This window comes from Pleurodeles waltl, chromosome 1_2, assembly GCF_031143425.1.
Source record: "Pleurodeles waltl isolate 20211129_DDA chromosome 1_2, aPleWal1.hap1.20221129, whole genome shotgun sequence".
Taxonomy (NCBI): domain Eukaryota; kingdom Metazoa; phylum Chordata; class Amphibia; order Caudata; family Salamandridae; genus Pleurodeles; species Pleurodeles waltl.
Window position 1 is genome coordinate 955,705,400 of NC_090437.1, and position 17,790 is coordinate 955,723,189.

Consider the following 17,790-nt stretch of genomic DNA (forward strand, 5'->3'; position numbering starts at 1 on the left):
TTGTAGGATTAGTAAGTTGCGTCTTGTGCTAAATATTAAAATTCTTTTTTGAGTGTTTTCGTTGTCATGCATGAGGAAAGTTTCTTTGGAGAAGGTCATTTTTAGTTCTAGGGGGATGTTAATGCCTTCATAGGATTGTGGTGTTATATGTTGGGGATTACTTGCCAGTTTTTCTCGTTGAAACATTCGCCTAAGGTTTAGTATAGAAGGCATGCTACCTGCAATCTTTACGGGAATATTTTGTACTACCTCCCTTATAGCTTGTCTGCAGGAGTCATTGGAGGAGTGTGCAATATGTTTGATTTTTTGTATGTTTTCTCTAAACTCAATTTCCATTGCAGAGGCAGAGTGGTTGTGATCTGTTGTCTTAACAACGGTGTCCTCTGCAATGTGAAAAGTAGAATTGTACACACCTCCAATGACTCCTGAGGTTGATAACCTTGTCTCTGCAATAAAGATGACCTTCATACTTTAGTAGCTGGTGTCTTGTTCTTGAGGTCACGTAACTTGCTTCTCCTTGCGATGCCATTTGTGAAATATCTGTAAATAATATAAAAAAAATAGATGATAAGAACCTTTTAGTTTTTAATTTTAAATCCGTGGTGGAATTACTTTTTAAAATAGTAAGTTAGTTAATGTATACTGTGTGTTCTTTGTAAGTGTTTGGTGTAGGTGGCATGTTAAGTTTTACATTTGGTGATTGTGTGTTATCTGTTGAGGTAAGTAATTTTTGCTTTTAGATTTGTAAGCGTGGGTCTACTGTGTGACTAGTGTTTGTTCTGAGGTAAGTACTTGGTGGAGTTGTAATAGTATATTTTTTGATAGTCACTGTCCAGCACCTATGTTCATGTAAGTATGCAGTGAAGTAGGTATGGTTATTTTGGAATGTACTGAGTATTTGTAATGCGCTATGAGGTAAGTACTTGGTGGAGTTGGAATAGTAAGTTTAGTGATATTTACTGTCCAGCACCTGCTTTGAGGTAAGTATTTGGTGGAGTTGTAATAGTAAATTATTTTTGTAGTCACTGTCCAGCACATAGCCTAATGTAAGTATGTGGGGAATTTGCAATGATTAATTTGTAGTGTACTTAATGTGTGTAATCTCTTTTGAGGTAAGTAGTTGGTGGAGTTGGAATAATAATTTATTTGTGTAGTGTCCAGCATCTGCTTTGAGTTTAGTATTTGGTGGAGTTGTAATAGTAAATTTTTTTTAGAGTAATTATCCTGCACATACTGTCACGTTACGATGTGGGGTATTTGCAATGGTTAATTTGCAATGTGCTGAATAAATATTTCCTATTTGGCCTGAGGTAAGTAGTTGCAATAGTAATTTTAGTTCTATTTAGTGTGAAGCATGTGCTCTGAGGTAAGTATTTGGTGGATTTGCAATAGTAATTTTAGTTCTGTTTACTGTCCAGCACCTACTTTGAGGTAAGTGTTTGGTGGAGTTGTAATAGTTAATTTTGTATATAATGAGTATGCTGCATGTACCCTCACATTAGTATGTGGGGAATTTGTAGTGGTTATATTGTAATGTGCAGAATATTTGCTATCTGCTCTGAGGTAAGTAGTTGGTGGAATTGGTATAATTATTATAATTATATTTAGTGTCCAGCAGTTGCATTGATGTATGTACTTGGTGGAGTTGTAATAGTTATTTTGTTTTTAAGTTACTTTCTTGTATGTATCTTCATGTAATTCTGTGGGGAATTTGCAATGGTTTAATTAGATTTTAATAGTAATTTTGGTTGTATTTAGAGTGCAACATTTGTGCTTATGTAAGTAGTTTCTGGAGTTGTAACAGTTAAATTATTGTATATTCTATGTGTAGTAGCTGTTATTACATAAGTATCTATAGTAGTTGTATAATTAATTTTGAGTGTATGTCTTGCGCAGTTTCTGTTTTAAGGTGAATATTTGGCTAGAGGTTTAATAGTATATCTTAGCTTTTCTGTAGAGTCTACATGTAGTTTGTGATATTTAAGAAAAAATAGAGCATCTTTTCTACTACTTTGTTGAATAGTGGTTAGTAAGCATACTATATGTGAGCAAGTGTTGGAAGAGTTAGTGGTAAAGCTAAGTTTATGAAAACGTTTTGGGTAAGCTAGTTGGTTTTCTATTTTTAGGTGTATTGTAGATAGTGCATGTGCTGTGTGTTAGGGATATTTTATTTAGTGTTTGTGGATTTAAAGTTTTACATTAATTACTATTACTGGGCGTCAAAGTCACTCCTTATTTTTTGTTTCCTGATGCAGTACTTTGTAATGAGCACATTTATTTTCTTGAATGTTATAATGTGAATTTGTGAAGCATTTGTGAAGTTCTTGTGTGGGATATTTTTTTATTTTTTATTGTGGTACTCTATAGAATGCATGTTTTATAGGTTTGTTCTCTGTGTTTGGCTGTTTTCAATCATTCTCTCAGAATTTTGTGCAGTAAATTTGTTTATTTAGTTTTAAATTATTTTTTAATTGCATCTTGGCACTATATGTACTGTGTTTTTTAAGTATTTTTAATTTTACTGACTTTATGTGTGTTTGGTGTGAGGTTAAGGGGTATTTGAACATGAATGTTTGTTTAGTTTTATTTAATTAGAAAAACTGCTTGTACGTTATAATCAAAATGTTATACTTACTTGATTTTTTTTTTTTTTTTTCTTCAAATTTTTACGTCTCCTGGTGTTTTTTTTGTTCCTTGGAGTCTGAAAGAAATAATAAAGAGTGTATTATTTAGTTTATTATTTTGTATTATTAATGATTTACTTTACTTCATTTAGAAGTCATTTTTTTAGTAGCCTTGAATTTTGAGGTGAGTAATGTTTGGTTTTTGATTAAATTTACTAGGTGAATTCATTTTTTTTAAACTAATTTGTAGTTGAAATATTTTATACATTTATTATATTTATATTATAATTAATTTTAGTGGTCTTATGATATTCATTATTTAACAGTTTTTTTTATACAATTGGTAATGGTTTAGTGAAATGGTTTTTGAATTATGGTAATCGTTTACCTTTAATGCTACAGGTGTTGTGTTTATATTTTGGTCACTTTCCTGAAATTTATGCCTGTAATCCAAAAGTAAAAAACTAGATTATTTTTCTTTTTTTTTAGCTGTGTTATAGGTTTATATATTTCTTTATATTTATTTTAAGGATATTTTACCTTGTAATCTCAGTAGATGGCGGTGTTGGATAAATTATAGATTAATTAATTTCCGTAGTGATATGCACGTCATCTCTGTAAGCTGTTCGGTGTAATAATGAGTACAAAATGGAGGTCGTTGGTATTTATATGTGTTTTTGTAAGTAATGTTATAATTGTAAATGGAATATGTTTTGGACGTGTTTTTTTATTCTTAATTCATTTGTGATATTAGATATATTTAATTTTCAAGTATATTTATTGTGTAGTTTGTATTTTATTTTATGTTAGTCATCGTTTGTTTAGTAGAGGAAGTACTTCCTGGGTGATGTAGAAACTGTTGTAGGACTATTGTTTTATACAGTGTTTTTTTCTTTAGTGTTGTGTCCTTTTTATATTTGTTTTAAAATGATTTATTTTAAATTAAAACGGTGTTTATATTTTGATTTTTGCTGATGTTTTCTTTGTTTTATGTAGGAAAAATATTGTTGTTTCCGATTTCGAAGGTTTTTTTCACGTAGTACTGTAGTGGTTCCAATATTTTATATATAAGTCTGTGTTGTTTAGGTGTAATGCAGATTAATCGTATTTTTCTTTGTTTAGAGTTTGTTGTAAAAAGATTAGTTATTTAGGCGTTTTCGGTGTTGGGTAGTATTTGTTTGGGAATTCGTTGTTTGGGTAGTCGTTTGTTTGGGTAGTAGTTATTTGGGTAGTCGTTGTTTAGGTAGTTGTTGTTTGGGTAGTCGTTGTTTGGGTTGTAGTTATTTGGGGAGTCGTTGTTTAGGTAGATGTTGTTTGGGTAGTCGTTGTTTAGGTAGTAGTTATTTGGGGAGTCGTTGTTTAGGTAGTCGTTGTTTAGGTAGTCGTTGTTTAGGTAGTAGTGGTTCATTGGAATATTCGTGCTTTAGTGGTTCCTGTATTCGTTAAATAGGTGGTCGTTGTTTAGGAATAATTTAGTTTATGCTTTTTTTTCGTTGGTTAGACTTCGTTGTAAAAAAAATGTTTTTTTAGGTATTTTCGGTGTTGGCCAGTCGTTGTTTAGGTAGTCGTTGTCTAGGTAGTAGTGGTTCAGTGGCATATTCGCAAAATTGCAAATGTATCTTGAATAGTAATTGGTTATACCTAGAAAGGATCTTAGCATGGTAACATCTTGGTGGGTGGGCAAGTGGATGACAGTGCTTGTACGTTGCCCTTTGTCTGGATCTGGAGTCATTCCCCCATCAGAGATTATGGGGGTCATTCTGACCTTGGCGGTCCATGACCGCCATGGCGGAGTGCGGCTGAAGCACCGCCAACAGGCTGGCGGTGCTTCCTGGGCGATTCTGACCGCGGCGGTAAAGCCGCGGTCGGAAAAGGGGAGCCGGCGGTTTCCCGCTGGCCCAGGGAACCCGCCATGGCGGCGCTGCTTGCAGCACCGCCATGGGGATTCCGACCCCCTTACCGCCAGCCTGTTTCTGGCGGTGTCCACCGCCGGAACCAGGACGGCGGGAACGGGTGCCGTGGGGCCCCTAGGGGCCCCTGCACTGCCCATGCCACTGGCATGGGCAGTGCAGGGGCCCCCTAACAGGGCCCCACAAAGATTTTCACTGTCTGCTTAGCAGACAGTGAAAATCGTGACGGGTGCCACTGCACCCGTCGCACCCCTTCAACTCCGCTGGCTCCATTCCGAGCCGGCTTCATCGTTGAAGGGGCTGTCCCGCTGGGCCGGGCGGCGGTCTTCTGGCAGTCACCCGCCGGCCCAGCGGGAAAGCCGGAACGACCGCCGCGGTCTTTTGACCGCGGTGCGGTCTTTCGGCGGGAACTGCTTGGCGGGCGCCGACCGCCGCGGTCAGAATGACCGCCTATGTGTCCAAAAAGCCTAAGTTTGTTTTTTGTGAAATTCATATTTATATAAGTGAAACCTGCATCAGCAAGTAACTGGCACACTTGAGTGAGGGCTTTGTTGTGTTCTTTCTGGGTTCTCCTAAAGACCAGTATCTTGTCAGTGTAATTGATAGGATGCATTACTCTTCAGATAACATCCTGAAATATCTCAGCAGCTGAAGATACTCCAAAACTCAGTGGAAAAAAGTTTAATATATCTGCAGTTCTGTTCTAACTCGAGTTGGTGGTACCCTTTGTTTAGGCTGAGACGTGAAAAAACTAGTTCAGTTCAGTTGCATGATCGTGTGGACCAAAGTGTGTCACCCTCTCAATGGCTCTGTTTGGCGGGCGCACATGAACACAAATGTGTTCTGCTTCACTATTGTCCTTTTTTGGCACAACTACTATGGGCAACACCCATGACATGGGGCATATGGAACTTTCAATGATGTCATGTTTCAAAAGTGTTGACAACCCTTTCTCGATAGCTTCTTGCAGATGAAAAGCAACTCAATGGTGCCACTGGCCAACCGGACAAACATCTTCACTGATATGAAGCTGTACTTTAATTTTCCTGAGTTTTCCAAAACCATGAAATAATGACGGGAATAGGCTCATAATGTCAGACTGAGCACAGAGGTTGTAGTTGAGAGATATTAACCCCATATCAGCCGCTGTGGCAAAACTAAGCAAACATGCACTAGATGAGGTTCCTTGTATGGCATGAATGGCATGAATGATGGCTCGTACTAACATTGTTTTGTGTTGCATTGCCACTGTGAATGACCCTTGGCTTTATAGTGGTTTAGAAGCTGTGCTGGTGTATACCTTGGAGTATGAAGGAGTGAGGCATGACACAGGCGAGAGAAATTAAATTTTTCCACTTCCATGATATTAATCAAAACCCCACATTTGATGATGAAGAATATGGGGTATTGGTTACCTTCAATGTAATTCTGGTACAGTTTCTGAAGCAGTTTGGTGCTTTGTTTGGTGAGTTGTTTATGAACTTTAATCTTCTTTACAGGCCGCTAACCCCACATGTGCACGTCATCTTCTGGTGTACATTATCAGCAGGCACCCATCATCTTCTCTGGTACTTCATAGCGACATTGAAGAACCTTTCTATGACAAACTTCACGACAATTGATTTTGCTTGGTCTCTACTTGTCGTAGCTGATATTGCTTTCTGGTTTTGTGGGCATGGTGAGAGAGCTTCTGGTACTTTCTCAAGTCCATCTTTTCTTTCTGTTGTGATGCACGTGACTTTTCCTTAGCTTGACATCGCAGCTATTGAGGGGCATATTTATACTCTGTTTGCGCCGAATGTGCATCAAAATTGTTGACGCACAATCGTCGCAAACCCTGCCCCATATTTATACTTTGACGTCCGACCCCGCGGGCGTCAAAGTTCCACCATGTGCGTAATTTTTTGGAAGGGGGAACCAGCCTTGCGTTAATTATATGCAAGGTAGGCGCTCCCAGCCTGATGGGCGCTGTTTTTTAACGCCTGGGTCAGGGCAGGCCTTAAGGGACCTGTGGGCTCGGAAGGAGCCCAGAGGTGCCCTCCCATGCCCCCAGGGACACCCCCTCCAACCCTTGCCCAACCCAGGAGGACACCCAAGGATGCAGGGACCCATCCCAGGGAAGTAAAGGTAAGTTGGGGTAAGTATTTTTTTTCGTATTTTTTTTGTGGCATAGGGGGGCCTGATTTGGACCCCCCCTACATGCCACTATGCCCAATGGCCATGCCCAGGGGACATAAGTCCCCTGGGCATGGCCATTGGGCAAGGGGGCATGACTCCTGTCTTTGCTAAGACAGGAGTCATTTCAATGGGGGTTGGGCGTCAAAAAAAATGGCGCAAATCGGGTTGAGGCCTGAATTTTGCCTCAGACCTAACTTGCCCCATTTTTTGACGCCCAACCTCAATTTTCCCCTACGCCGGTGCGGCCTGGTGTGAATCATTTTTTTTGACGCACACCAGTCCGCAGCGCCGGCTAACGTCATTCAATAAATAAGGCGCCCACATGGTGCTTTGGAATGGCGTTAGACAGCGCTAAAAATTTTGACGCACAACTGCGTTGGTGCAGTTGTGCGTCAAAAAGTATAAATATGGGCCTAAGTGTTTCTGTTTCCCACAACCCTTGCAGATTTGTCCTAGGACTGGACATCTGCCTTAATGGGGAAACGACAATCCACATCGGAAGCATAGTTTGTTTTCTTTAACAATGCCAACTTACGTGCATCTGTTTTTTGCATGTGCTTGCTTTTCATGGTCAATGCTGATTCATTGTGCACTGTCCCTGCTTCCATGTCAGCATCGTGTTCTTCTGCTCGTTCCTCTGTTCTCAAATCTATCAGCATTTTCTATAGACTAAGTATCTCTCTCAACATGAGCCTTCTAAAACAATCTGAAAGGCAGCCATCAATTACTCTGAGTCACATGGCTTCTTCATTGGTGAAAGTCACAGAACTTGCAATGCTTAATAAGTGCATAAAGTCTTTCAACAAATTAATCCATTGTTTCACCAGTCTGTTATACTTTGTTGAGGGTATAGCTTTCATAATCTACATTCAGCATTGGATTAAACTTCCAGCACTTCTTTCACCGTCAGTCTGTGAAACGTTCTTTAGAATTTCTTTCACTCCCTCACCTGCAAGGTTTTTCAACTATTTGATGATTTTATTATCATCTTCTTTCTCTAGTGCATCTATGAAGTCATTGAATGTTTCAATCCATGCAATCAACCTGGCACCAATGTTCTGTTTCTTGGATGTGTCGAAACAGCGGTGGTGGCTTTAAGAACATGGCTGCATTGCTCCCTTCTGCTGCCATTGCGTTAGCATGTGTTGTTCAACTGATTTCTCTGTGCAGGGTGAGTCTGACACCTTCTGCAAGTATCAGCTATGTGCAGATGCCTGGGTTGCAGTGTGCCTGAATGTGATTATGCTCTCTGTTTCATGTACCTTGTTGGCATTATGGTTGTTTTCTTGCTTCGTCTGAATAGTTGGTCCATCCTTTGGGTGCAGCGTCTCTGCCTACAACTTCACTGGTAGTATTGTTGGGCATTTTGAATATGCTCCTCTGCAGGCCTTTGATTGCTTCTGCTGCCGTGTATGGGCTGGAGCAGGGCTTTGACTCCACATGTGCTGGGCGCACACTTCTTTGTATCAATTCAGAGCACACATAGCATGCATGAGCAGTTTGCTGTACCATTGCAAACTCTCAGGGGAAGCAGTCTTGTTTTCCAGGTGCACTTAATCCCCTACTTGACACCAGTTACAGCATATTTCCCATCCCTGGAGCATGCAAATAGATTACGCCACAGAGGGGAACTGCCGTTGAGCAAGTATTTATTCGCCAACATCCATTCACATACTGCACATTATGTCATATTTCCTGGAGCTACACCCTGACACCTCCCCCACATATCACATAGTTCCTGTTTAGAGTCCTCCCAGAACCACAAGGGTCCTAGTGCATATATCATCAATATGCTACAGTTGGGTGCTCACTACACCCCAAACAACACATCTTGTACAAAATGGGACTATGACTGTTCTCTGTGTGTACAACGTTATTTGAGTACGTTCAAAGTATGTGGGTAGGCACAATTCCACTGAATTTAGCCAGGTAAAAAATGGAGCCCTAATTAGGAAATGGCTGGACAATGGGCACAGCACATGGGCCTTACTCTCCATATCTTCTGATTTATGCCTATTTTATCTATGTTTTTATATACCCATCCTACTCTCACTGTGCAGTGGAATTGTTAATAAGGTACTGCTACTCTCCAAATTCATTATTTCATTTAATGGTTTTGAATAGTACCAACTAAAAATTGCAGGCTTTGGAGTATAGTACAACAGTTGCATAGAGTTATTCAATCGTGATAGTGATGAAACATGTCACAAGTTTCACATTTAAAAGCTGGGTAACATTGAGGAGTCCTTAGGAGTTCCACATGTACACTGTTTTGCATGAGCAGTTGTATGTACTCAGTTGTGCCTTTGTGGAGTGCTCAAACCCTGAGGTGCTCAAGTGACTGAACACATTGGGGGTCATTATGATCCTGGTGGTCTTTTGACCGCCAGGGTAAAGGTGGTGGTCCCACCGCCAACAGGCTGGCGGTGAAGACCGCCACATTATGAGTGTGGCAGGTTGGCCTCTGCCAACCCATAACATCTCTACTCATACCACCAGAGTGGTGGGAACCGCCTGGCCGGAGATGATCATCTCCAACCGGCGGCCCACAGAAGACTGCCAGCGGTATTAGGAACCACCTTTCCACAAGGGTTTCCGCCGCAGAAGCACCTCCACGAAACCCTGGTGGAAAGGCTACTGGTGAAAGGGAATTTCTTTCCTGTCACTGGTAGACGACTCCCCCCACAACCCAGCAAGCACTAAACCCCTCCTCCCTCCATATAAAGTGCCCCTCTCCAGACACACTGCCCCCTCCCCGCATACATGCACATGCACACAGACACCCACATGCACCACGCATACACTCATTTACCTACACTTATAGACACGCATTCACTTACACGCATCCATACTTGCATTCTACTCAGCACTCATACAATCATTCAACCATGCATACTCACACCCATCCAAACACGCCTATTCACACTGAGACAAACACGAATTTACCACAACACTCACACTCGCATACACACATGCATACACACTTACATGCATACACACACTCACTTCCTCATTCAGCCACGCATACAACCACGCATACACACATTCATGCACACACGCAGACACCACACACTCACACCCATACAACACCCCCCACTCTCCCAACCCCCTCCCCTGTCGGATGATCAACTTACCTGGTCCGGGGAGGAGGCTGTCTGGCAGGGAATGGGAAGAGGCGCTTCCACCGCCGGCAGCACCACACCAGCAGGACACCGCCATGCCGTATTATTGCACATAATACAGCTGGTGGAGTCATACTGGTGGGGCAGGGCCGGTGGTGGAACCACCACAGTGACCGCCAGCATGACTACTGCAGGATTTCCACCCAAAATGTGGCGGAAATCCTGCAGTACTCATAATATGGTGGTTGGAACCTGCTGATCTCTGGGTTGTTGAGTACTAATCCTTAGACCTTAGGATGAACATTTTTACAGCCCAATGTCTTCCTGTTGACTCGACCAGTAGTCTGTAATATAGCAGACTGAGATGGTGAAAAGAAACCTATAAATGCTTAGATGACTCTGTTGAAGAAACCACAGCCTCTATTCTGGTGAATACAGTAGAAAGATCTGACACCAAGAAAAATTCCTGCGCCGCAGAGGATGGAATCATAAGCCTGGAACCTTGTCTTACAAAAGATCCAATATTTGGCCAAAGTCCAAAAATCAGTGAAGATTAAAAAGGAAATATGAAATTTATGTGCAAAAACGCAGTGATGTAAAATCAAACCTCCAGGGAAAAGTCAAAAGGAAAATCCATTAGAGGAAGAAAAAATTAATTAATAATGCGACCTGAAATACGGTAAATAACAAGAAAAATGCACCAATGAGCATAGCAATGGGAAAAGTAAATTGTCAAACAAATATAGAGGTCATGATCATGAAAGTTCATTCCTTTAATGTTTTCTTTTATATCTAAGAGAAAATACATAGAAAAGTAATGATGAGGCTATGATAATGAATTTCATATCCCCTGATCTTAAGTGACTCGGTGTTTCCACACCTGGTGTTCCTAGTTGAGGTGAGACCAGACACAATTTTACTGGCCTGAAATATCAGGTGGTAAATAGCTTAATGCTTTAGCTGCAACAGCAGTCAAACCTTGTCCTCTGGTCCTGGATTCACTTGTAAGTGAATGGTTCTGACAGGGAGCTATTGCAGGGTAATTGTAATTAGGTGTGCAATCATTGCAACCCACCAATACCAAGTAAGTTTTAATCAGGGTCTGAGAGTTAGTGACACAAAACAAAAAGACAAGCAACATCTGCTTTTAATGGTGGTAAGCATTTGGCTGAACTTTGAATGCTAGGACAAAGCATTCACTGAATTACTCAGGAGAAAAGTCCCCTTGCAATGTGTCTTTCACATAGAATACCAATGAACCCATACTTTCAGTACAGTATTTGATAATCTTGTGAGGAAACAAAGATTTTTAGTATCAAAGGTGCAGATCCTGGTTGTGACTATTAGGCAGCAAGTTGAGAAGAACAATCTAAAGTGGTAGTACCATGTCAGACTTGATGAATATATTCACCGATGTCATCTTAGAGCAGGTTACACATCTGAGAGATCAAAATGAACTAGTCACAGACCAAGACACATTCAAGTAGTCTTTACACTACCAACTATGTTTTTTACGTAAACCATATTGCATTGTATTGCAATTCAACATTTACATAGCCCTTATTACTCCTATGTGAAGCACAGATGCACTTGCCTATATGGGTAACATGCTGCACTATGTAGGGTATGCGTTTGGCAGTGGTTGTCGTTGTTTTGATTCTATGTGGGAAGTGTTTCCATGACATCCATAATGACCACAGAGATGCAGTTATCATGTGATAGGACACAGCAGTTAGCAGTGTGATGAAGGAAGAAGTGCAAGAGAGAGACGCACAGTTTAGGTTTTCAGTAAGCTGGCAGCCTTTAGCAACTCTGCAGATCCCTTTATGTTATTTCTTATGACCATAGTCCACTTAGCTGGGTACTTGACTGTGATATTTTGTTTAAAGTTTATGGTCCAGACCAGTGGTAGTTTGGAGGGAAATATGATAGAGAGATCTGCTGGATAGACTTTGTTAATATTATCACATGTATAATTGTCATTGTGAGGTGTAAAGAAGTGGTCGTAGTCTTTAGCTTGCTGGGATCTGAAATGGTGGAATAAATTAAAGTCCTCCATTGTCCAGTGGCAGATCTCTTCAGGTATTCCATGACTGTGCAGTTGGTGATTGGTAGTTTAAAGCTGTGGAGTAATACATTACAGATCGAAGGACAGGATCCATAGCAATTTTGCCTTATGTGAGTATAAGAATGTCTAGCTGTATAAGGTGATTATTATGCAGACTGTATGAAGTACTGCTGAATGTTGGACCACTGGACCACTGAGTGTTAAGTTATTATTAATATTAGTGTAGGCCAGGAGTGTTATATATTGTATTGTAATTACTTTTATATAGCACTTACTACCCTTAATGAGGCATTCATATCTAATTAAGCAGTGTAATAAACCAAAAATGCCTTAGTATTTCACTTCATTAATCAGGAGTCTATAACTAGACTTTCTGTACAGTGGCACAGTCAGCCTATGGATAAGGTTTAGCACGGGGCTCATGTATGTATGTATGTATGTATGTGTATGTATGCATTTATATTGCACAGGCTACCATAAGTGGTCTCTTGGTGCTGATCTTACAACTCAGTTACTTTTTAGAAGAGGCTCTGCTAAAGCTCTTTTATAGTCTGTAGTGATCATGCATGGAATTCCTAATAGTCTTTTTAAAAATAAAATCATAACAGGGTTGTATGTCACAATAGCGAGGCCAACAGACTCAGCATCCGGTAGCAAACCATTAAAGTGATAAAGCAAAGCTACTTGAAGGCACATTCCTCCTAAATGAATGCACTTCTGACATTTATCAAACAGTGATCAAGACAACAGATAATGTTCAAATGGCAGATATTAAGGCAATCTGAATCCAACTATGAACAGTCCTACATGGAATAAGTTGAACATCAATAAAAAATAATTGCAAGCCTGGCCTGGATGAAAAAAGAGAAGCACAATAAACCTCACCTCGAACAGCATAGAGATTGAGAAGGAAATGACCTTCCTAATTATATTTGGGTTTGAAAGTAGACATGGTATCTGTACCTCAAGATGATGCTCCCACTTAGAAACTTAGATAGATGTTGTAGCTCTACCTTAAAATGTCAAATGATGAGATCATCCTGAAAGGTGAGGGAGTGGAATTTCAGACCCTCGGTCTTCTATTTGAGAAGACTTTGTTGAGAGAATATATTTTCTTGAGGTTAAGAGTTACCAGGTGGAGAGAGTCTGCACTCCCGAGCGCATGTGATCCCCCAGAAATGACAAATCTGCTTACAAGATAACTTGGAAAGCTTCATTGTAGAGCTGTGTAGAAAACACAACCTAATTTGGATAGACTTCCTGCACTAAGGGGAGTCAATTTAGTGAAAGCAGAATAAGTGTGATATTTTCGATCTTCTGGCTGTAAGGTAGCCAGCATTGCGAAGGGCTGCTTGTAAAGCGACCAAGTGGATTTTCTGTGTTCCAGTCAGCAGAGAAGTGCCAAAGTCAATGTTCAACAGTAGTAGGCCTTGTACCTCCGAATTGAAGTTGTCAGGTGAAATGAATGGCCTTGTCCCTCAAAACAGTTAGATTTAGTAGTGCACTTTCTTTGCCAGATTGTTGATGTTGGCCTGAGAATTAAAGATTTGTCTAGGACAAAACCTATGGATTTGGAGCTGTCTGCAATTTTCATCTTATAGGCCAGTAAGTTTTGTGAGTTAATTCAAGACTGATCTGATGCATTTCGAAGGAGAGATGAGGAGGAACTCTGGGGCAGATTTAAGAGCCCCTAGCAGCTCCTAGCCCCACATTAGCATTTTTTTTTACATTAATATGGCCAAACAAGGCCAAAAACGTCACACCAAATTTACAAAGTGTATGAATTGCACCACTTTGTAACTATTTGCGCTACAAAATGCCCACAGCAGGCATAATGTATGCAAAGGGGGCATTCCCCCATGAGGGGGGCTGAAAAAATAGCGCAAAGAAATCTAAGAGATTTCTTTGCACCATTTTTTCGGTACTTTTAACGCCTGCTCAGAGCAGGCATTAAAAGGAGGCACACCATTGTTTACAATAGGCCTCTTTGGGCTTTGCAGGCTTAGCATCAACATTTTTTATGCTAATCCTGAAAAGCTCAGAACTAGCCTAAAAAATTCTAACTCTAGTTCCCTAATTATCGCCATGGGGTGTCGTATCTTAAATAAGGCGCACACATGGTGGCGCTGGGGGGTGATAAGGAGCGCAAGAACTTTTCTTAAATCTGGACCTCTGTTTTTAGAGGGTTTCGTTTGAGATGTTGATGACAGTTCCACAATTGTAGGATTTTTTAGTTGTTGGCTTGTTCAAGTACGTCTTCTGGCAAGGCAATGTTCAAGTAGAGCAGAGTGCCACCTGCATAGTGGTTGAATGAGACATCTATGTATAGATTAAAGAGTGTTGGGAAAATAATTGAGTCTTGTAACTTCCTTCATTTTCTTTACTTGTTTTTATTAGGGTTTTCCTATTTAAACAAAAAGACATCGCACCAAAGCATCTGCAGTAATTGCATTTTGTCTTATAAATGTTGCTTCATTGATCACTGGATAGTTAGTCGTCTATAGGTCCATGAAGCAGGCAGCTCAACCTTTATGATGTCGTAGGTCAAAGTAGCTAATGTTGCTTCAGTCTCCACTGGATAGTTAGTTGTCTGTAGGTCCGTGAAGCAGGTGGCTCAACCTTCATGATGTCATCGGTCAAAGTAGATAAGGTGTGTAGGTTAATCTAGTGTGCACCTATAAATCTGCTCTAATAGCAGGGGTAGGGCCCCTAAATTGGGGGAGAAGGGGAACAATGATTAGGATTCAACAGTACACAGGATTATGTGTGGTGGATGCACTGATAAGGTCAGAACTAGGTTCCAGCCGAATAGTACTGGACGGTATGAGTGGGACTGCGGTTTGGGTTCCTGCCTGGCATCCCTGACCCAATGCAGCATATCATAATGTGGAAGGGGGAGGAAAAAGGTCTGGGGGATTCAGTGATGTGTGAGTGAGGGCATGCAGGATAGTGGGCACTGGTCCCAGGTCACGGTAAGTGTAGTACCTCTTGAGTTGTGTACAGGAAGGATGGTCTTCCAATGCCACCACTACAAAGATTCCAGCATAAGTAACTCCTGTGTTGAGGTGGCCCCAGGTGCCAGTGTAATGTAGTGGGCGTTGGGCTGAGCGTGCCTGTGGTCTGCCGTGGTTTCGCAATAGAACAGTCTTTGAGGCAGCCAGTGAGGAGGCAGACCCAGGACGCAGCTAGCTTACTACTGGGTCTTTCCCAGGTATAAATAACACTGTACTCCATACCGAGTTCACAGGGGAACGTCATCATTGGTGAATTGCTCAAAATTATCAAGAGAGCATCCCAAGCTGTGGAGATTGGTCATTTGGGCAGGTGCCTGTCTTCTTCATATCATAGACCTTCTCCTTGGCCTTTCCCCATTTCCGTAGCTCCCCATGCCACACTATCTCTGATGGTGCTCCTTCTGCCCTCCACTGCAGAGTGAGGACTCTCTTAGTGAGTAGGAGGGGGCTATGCTAGCAAATCAAGTTCTCACCTTGTGTCCCTTCCTAAGCTTGAATATGCCAAGAGCGCAAGCCTCCCAAGTGTTGAGTTCTGTGAATTCTGTAACCTCTTGTGGTGTAATGAGGATGAAGCATCAGTATAAGGATAAGGCATGAAAAGACCATAACATGTGCTGCAGAGACTAACTAGCAACAGGGACAGCCTAAGTGTGCTTGAAGAAAGAAGCTGTTTAGCTGTTCTGGCTTCAGGAAAGCCTTCTGTAGGATAGAGAATTGATACATTTGAACAAGGCATTTCTGGATACTTGTTGAATAAATTCCAGTGCTCGTTCTCAATCCTTAACATGCAAAGCAGGTCATATCTCTTTCTCCCACTTGCATCTCAAGGCTGCCAGTGGGAGCCCTGTGTTGCACTGAATGGCCATGTAGATCCAGGTATAACTGTGTCGAGCAACTGGAAAGGGACCCCCAGCCGAATCCAAATTATTGATCCATGTACAAATGCTGAGTAAGTGATGGCAATGACATTCCCTCTCTAGTGTGTTTGCAAGCTCTGCAGTTCAGTAGCTTTGGTGTCAGTTTCCTGTTGGGATATGATGTGTGCCTTCTAATGCTTGATTGAGGAATAGACTGAATAGCACTTCCTCACTGTGTGCATACTGCATACATTTAGGGTAAGACACCCTGGGGGTGGAAGTCATGGTGTGTGTTTGCAGATGGCCAGAAGAGGTTCTAGTTATCCCCCAGGAAGTCCCTCCGCTAGTGACAGTGTGGTCGTCCAACTGCTGTCATAAGAGAGTTCTCCACCTACTTTGGCGAATTGTATGGTGGTGTATTGGGTTAACATGGAAATAAACAGAATCAACAACTCACAGGGCCACCTGGTAATAGCAGTATGCCCAAATGGAGTAGGGTAAACAACTATTAAAAAAGGTAGGGCAGTGTCTTCTGTTTGTGAGTTTGCAGTGGTCATCTTGTAGAAATCCAAGTTCTGCCATTAGAGACCCTCTCTTGCTCTCCATGAATATTCTGCATTTTCTAATGGCTGTGGAGACCTTGTCTAGCTTGTCATCCGGCAGCACCTGGAGGCACACAAGGTCTCCAGATATAGGGGTCAGCCACCCGGGATACCTCAATAGGTGTAGCTGACCTTAGGTGGCCCATCATAGAGGAGGGAGCAGCATCAGGTAAGATACAGCTGTGGGAAGTGCCTCCCAGGTCAGGGTAAGTGGAGTACCTCTTAAGTTGTGTACAGGAAGGATGGTCTTCCAATGCCACCACCACAAAGATTCCAACATAAGTAACTCCTGTGTTGAGGTGGCTCCAGGTGCCAGTGTAATGTAGTGGGCGTTGGGCTGAGCGTGCCTGTGGTCTGCCTTGGTTTCGCAATAGCACAGTCTTTGAGGCAGCCAGTGAGGAGGCAGGCCCAGGATGGAGCTAGCTTACTACAATCATCCCCACCACTCAAATCTGTTTTCAGCAGGTTGAAGCAGGGGCCACCTTCCCATCTAGTGCCTCGGTGAGGACGGGGGAAAAGCTGAATCCTAGTCGGGTCTGGGCCTCCAGTGGCTTGCTGCCAGTGATGTCTGCTCAGCCACTGCCTGGTTTAGTCAGCTGCTTCTGCTGGTGCAGGGTCTCTCTGTGTCTTACTGCCCCTCTCCCACTGGCTGCATGGCATTAGTTGTGAGGAGGGAGGGGGCAGGCAGTGCCCTGCCTCAGCAACCCTGCCCAATCTGACTGTCCGGGGGGTTGCCTGTTGGTCATGGCTAGGGTAGAGCAGCCTCAGGCCTTGCCGGTAGGCCAATGCTACACCAGCGACCGCCATCCCCAGATGACCCTTCCACCGGTGCCAGAGAGGTGACGATGGGCTGCCCCTGTTCAAGAAGGTCACTGTTGGTCATGGCAGGGCTGGATGCTGAGCCCTCCTATGTTTGTCAGCTGGATTATGTGACACAACGGTGCAGATATCTATTGAAGAGCAACCGCCATCTTGGCCAGCCAAGCTCCACCCCGTGAAATCCCTGATGATGGGGGGGGTTTTGATAGGAGGTTTACTTGTTTCATGTGTTGGGAGTACCACATATTTCCATATATAGCTCCAAGATTTTCAAGACAAGGTATAGTTCATAAGGTCAGATGCAATAGATAGTTAAAGGAGGATAAAAAACAGTCACCTCTGTCTTTGACAATGAGGGTGTTGCGTACTTTTTTTAGCATACCAATCTCTATACTTCAACCGAATCGCAGCTCAGTTGAAGATCACAAGTTAAGTGGTTTGTATTGATAAATATAGTTAGGTGCTTTGCAGCAGAGCTCTTCATCAATTTCACTTCGAAGGTGAGGTTGACTAAAGTTACTAAGTTATTAAGGTCACCAGGGTCTGCTCCTGTTTTTTTTAGTTTGGCAAGTGGGACGGGTCTGTTGGAAACCAGC